The sequence below is a fragment of the Camelus ferus genome, chromosome 23 (assembly GCF_009834535.1).
Source record: "Camelus ferus isolate YT-003-E chromosome 23, BCGSAC_Cfer_1.0, whole genome shotgun sequence".
Classification (NCBI taxonomy): Eukaryota; Metazoa; Chordata; class Mammalia; order Artiodactyla; family Camelidae; genus Camelus; species Camelus ferus.
In genome coordinates this window covers 23,045,459-23,050,871 of record NC_045718.1, presented here as the reverse complement: position 1 = coordinate 23,050,871, position 5,413 = coordinate 23,045,459, and the positions used below count along the sequence as shown (strand labels likewise).

Genomic DNA, 5,413 nt, shown 5'->3' with positions numbered 1-5,413 from the left:
GCTGACGCACGAGGGCGGGGCCCGCCGTGGCCACACCCCCAGGCCCGAAGACGCTCCAGCTGTCCTTGGTCTCGCTCCAACAGCAGAGGTGTTCGTCACGCCTGAGAGGTGGCTCCGTCCCGCAGTACTTGTCCCGTGTCCGTGGCAGTGAGTGTGGTGGTGGTCTCGGCCACTCAGATCCGAATACCCTCCTCTTTAATCATCTGCCCCTGGGGCTGTGGCGCCTTCCTGCGTCTCTGCCTGCGGCCTTGCTGTGTGGTGATCCCGCTCCGGCTGCTGGTGCCCCTTGATGAGGCCTTTAGTGCCCAGAAGAGGCGAAGCGTCTTCTGTGGACCTCGGTGCAGAAAGAAGAGCTGGTTGTGACCTTTGCCCTGTCCTGAAGGCTCCAGCCTTGGGCTGACCGGCAGCACCCGCGCTCGGCCGCCTGGTGCTGACCCACCTGCTGGTAGCCCTCTTTCGCGTGGCTCATGGGCTGTCACCAACGGGATGTGAGCGGACCTGCCTGTAACGGTAAGAGAACTTCTCCCTTATCCTTCTTTGTGCTTGCGGCGCTGGGGAACCTGGGTCAGCTAGCGGTGACCCTGTGGAGGCGGCTGGCCCCAAGCAAGGCCAAACTGGCCCCCAATCCCGCTGCTGCCTTCCAGGGTCTCCTGTGCTGTTGCTGTCACCACCGTCTGTACCCTAGGGGACCAGGGCCTGGGCTGCAGGTGGGAGCCCCAGAAGTGGAGGAGGAGGAAGAGGCCTCGCTGCTGCATGAGCCACCCAGCCAGGCAGCAGGCACCACCCCCAGCCCAGACCCTGCAGCCCATCGGCTGCTCTCCACCCGTGGTGCCTGCCTGCTGGGCCTGTTGGCGGTCACCAGCGCTCTGACCGACGGCATGTTGCCGACTGTGCAGAGCTTGCCTTAACGGGCGCCTGGCCTACCTGGCCGTGGTGTTGGGCACTGCCGCTAACCCCGTTGCCTGCTTCTTGGCCATTGGGATGCTGTGCAGGTCCCTGGCAGGGCTGGGCTATCTCTCTGTGCTGGGCATGCTCTTTGGGGCTTACCTGATGGTGCTGACAATCCTGAGCTTCTGCCCAGTCCTGGTGGTCACATCTGTAGGGGTGGTCCTTGTGGTGGTGTCCTGGGTTCTGTGTCTGGGCATGTCCTCATACTTGAAGGTGGCTGCCAGCTCCCTGCTGCATGGCTTGGGGGATGGGGCAGCCGGCATTGCTGGTAGCTGGCATGGCTATACAGGTGGGCTCCCTGCCCAGGAGCTGTTGCTATGTTCCCTCCCACCAGCATCTACCACATAGTCTGCAGCGGGAAGGACTGTGTCAACCCATATGGTCCCTAAGACTGGGCTGGTGGGGACTTCGCCCCACCCCACCTGTCTTCCAGTTGGGGCTGCCACAGTGCCTGGGTGCCCACAGGCCCTGGAGGCCCACCCTACACAGGACATAATCCTGGACACCTGCACACTCCACAGAACCTGGCACTTCAGGCCAGGTTGGGGACCACAGAGCAGGCTCCGAGCCAGGGCCTGGATGGGGACATGGACTTGGCCCCAGGCCTAGGACCTGTGCGGGATTTGTAGAATAAAGCATTTTTAGTCAAAAAAAAAATCAAACCCCGGAAATAGAGTAGAATGTGGTTGCCAGGGGTTGGGAGTGAGAGAAATGAGAAGAGATCGGTAAAGAGTATAAACTTTGTTATAAAGTGAATAGGTTCTGAGGCTCTAAAGTATAGCATGGTGACTATAGTTGAATAACCTGTACAGTGTACTTGAAATTTGCTAAGAGAGTAGATCTTAAGTGTTCTCACACGCACTCACAAAAAAGATAAATATATAATGTGATGGATGTGTTAAGTCGACTGTGGGAATCCTTTCACAATGGATATGAAATCATCATGGGCTACCCTTTAAATATATTACAATTTTATTTGTCAATGATACCTCAATAAAGCTGAAAACTAAAAGGAATGAAATACTGATACATTCTACAATATGAATAAACCTCAAATACATTATACTCAGTGAAAGAAGCCAGACACAAAAGGTCACATATTGTATGATTCCACTTATATGAAATATCACCAGAAGAGATAAATCCAGACACAGAGCACAGAATGATGGTTGCCAGGGGCTGGGGAGAGGAAAGGTGGGGAGAAACTGCTCGATGGCTAGGGCTTTTACTTTGGCTTGATGGAAATGTTTTGCAACTAGATAGAGGTGGTGGTTTCACAACATTGTGGCTATGCTCAATGCTACTGAATTGTTCACTTTAAAATGCTTCTTTTTATGTTCACATTCATAAGTTATTTTTAAAAAGCACTTACTAGCCAAAAACAATAGATGCCATAGGTAATCAAGCTTTAGATGTGAATTGCCACTTAGTTGAGCTCTAATGAAGCTTTGTAATAGCTAAAACAATTTAATTTCTCCGGAAATCTTGATGGAAAGACTTTCAAAAGGTTAGATACACAGTGAATGACAGTCATCATTGCCAAAATATTAGCATAACAAGCAAAGTTGCTAATTTGTTTGCAATTTAATGAAGAAACAAACATTGTCAAGAGAGTGGGGAGGATTTGTTGATGTTGAATCTCTGCCACATTTGTACAGGGAAGCCTTGAAGCACCTTTATCTTTTAGCAAAATATAAATTGCTTTTTGATTCAACACTGCTACCCTACCAAGTGGGAAACTTCTACTTTAAATTCAGCTGAAGATGAGAATTATATCTAAGTGTATAATGAATGAGAGCTATTCAGAAACATGAATGTAAATGTTCTGTGGCTTATGGTCAGTCCTTTGTTTTCAACAGTTTATGCATTTGGCTTCTCTAGCTTGTGTTTGTATTCTGATCATGAAGATTACTTCTGAATCTTTGTTTCACATATTGCAGTGCCATTTGACATTGGAAAAGCTGGAAGATATAATTAGTTTAGGTTTGGTTTTCATCTGTTTGAATGCAAATCAGAATGATGTGGAAACATCACAAGCATTTTTGCAGTCTGCATTTTCCTTTATTTTTAACAAGAGAAATATCAAACACAAGTTTCTTCCTTTAGATTTCAATAAGGAGGCAACATGATGTGGAGTTTCGGAGTCAGAAGGATCTAGATTTGAATCCTGGTCCCGCCCCTCAAAAACTTACACTGCAGTGCACGTAGTAGGTGGCTATAATTATTACCATTTAAAAAAAATAGAGATTTGGAAGAGAGGAGAAGGGAAGTATATGAGAAAGGAAGGAGAAAAAGGAAAATAGAAAAAAGAAGAGGAGGGAGGAAGGAATAAAGGACTTCAGGAGAATCTAATTGGTGGTTTATGCTGAAAGAGAAAGCAAGAATCCTGACTCTTTGCCCTGGTTATTCCTCTGATTTTACTATTTGTTCTTCCATTTCTTTGCTCTTTCCTCTCTTTGGGGATGTTATTTAAAGTGTCTCATCAGTTTCCATCTCCTCTTGGGTAGTACTCTGTTCATACACAGAATTCATTAATGGGATGAAGAAACAACAAACCAGTAAGGTAAAAAAGATTTGTGGGTTTGAATTTTAGCTATATCTGAACATAATGGAAATCTAGTTTTTCAAGCCCAGAGACCAGGAAATTACTTTTCCTGATGAAGCTTTTTTCTGACTATTAAAGTCACTAGTAATGCATGATCACCACAGAAAGCTTAGAAACAGAAAAATACTAGGAATAAAATCACAATAAACATCCTCACCCTGAGATAACTCAGGTAATATTTTATTTTTATTTTAGTCTTTTTTTGTAGACTGTGGTCTCAGTCTATAACATGATATTGTCTTCCAGTGTTTTAGACTTCATTATATCATGAGCATTTTCCATGTCATATTTTCCAGAAGTACCTTTTCTGCTGTGTAGATGTATCTTAGTTCCATTTAACATTAATAAAATATTCATGTTAAACCTTTTACCCCAACCCACACCCCCCACCTCGAACACTTCCCCTCAGAATCATATCAAAGCTGTAAAAGAAAGGTAATGGGGCCTTAAGATTTAAGTATTGTCATATGTGTCTTAAGTTTACAAATAAAAATTAAAGGTATGTCTGAAAAATCTAAAAAGTTGGAAAAGACTGAGAAATAATACTGCCTCCTTCCCGAGTATTTTTTTACTCCTGATATTACTCCTGTCATTTCCACGTCAACTTATATACAAGCATAAATAAAGCTCTCCTCTCCAGTCCTTTTTCAGCCTGAGCTTGTTGCTTGCTTTAGCGTAGGCAAGGCCATGTCCTCCAGAAGACAAAGGCATCATTCTGGCCGCAGACAAGCTCAGGCCTTGACTTTTTCTTAGTCAAGGAGACAATTTGCCGACAAAATTAACTAAGTTATCTCTCAGCTGACTGCAAGTCAGTGGTTTTCCCTTAGATCTGGTCCAGCTTGCCCCAGGTCTGACATAAAAATTAAAAATAAAAATGAAAACAGATTCAGGTGCTACCTTGAGCTTTTGGGGTTTTATTTATTTCAAAAAAGAAAGTGTGAAATGCTTAGTTTTAATTCTCTGGAGACAAGAACTAGGAAGACACATCTTAAATATTTCAACTACCTTAAATATTATAACCTCCTCGTGAATACTGTGCACTAAATAAATATTCATTGACAAATGGGTGAATGAATGAATGAGTTTTAGCCTTTAATAGTGTAGAGATGTGAAACCAGAGAACAGGAGTCGACTGTTAAGGGCCTCAGTGCTGCAGAAAGAGGTGCTCATAGAAACACATTTGAGTCCTGCCACCTCTATTCTCTAGTTTTGTTTTGCTCAGTTGCTCAGACCTTTCTTCTTTCCTGGATGAAAAATTAAACATGCCGCTGAGCCTCAGTTTCCCCATCTATAAAATTACATTGTGACCATTTGTCTTCGCAGATGGGGGTGATGGTTGTTCATGTATGTTGTAAAAAGCAGAGTAAATGAACTTCAGAGAGCAACAGACCTGCGACCACATTCCAGCTCCTCATTTTTTAGGCATGTCACCTTGGGCAAATGACTCAAATTCAATAAGCCTGTTTTCTCATCAGTGAAATGGGGATAATAGGAATTTAGGAAACTGTGAGCTTTAAAATGTAGTAATACATTGTTGCAGAGACCTGGCTTCTAACAGTAAAAGAAGAGCCCTCTTTCCCCTTCTCCTTCACAACAGAAACTTATCTGGGGACTGTCTTCAAGCCCATCATGGTACATGTAGCCCCAGACAGGACGTGTTGGACCCCGGATCTAGCTTCTTCAGAGTTCTTCCAGTTTCCGGGCTCCAGTACTTCTTCAAGTGCTGCATCTTGTGATCTTTTCCAGCCATTAAGTACTCTTTTCCTCGGGAGTTAAAATTGTTTAAACTTTTCAAGAACTTTCTAGATGTAGATTAAGTTGTAATTATGTTTCAAGAACTCTTGATGCTACAATTTAAAA

The 5,413-nt window shown here is 44.4% G+C and overlaps 1 pseudogene; it reads left to right on the top strand.

The window, feature by feature from the left end:
• Positions 1-467: 467 nt before the first annotated feature.
• On the top strand, positions 468-1,337 carry LOC102516032 (annotated as a pseudogene).
• Positions 1,338-5,413: the final 4,076 nt, after the last annotated feature.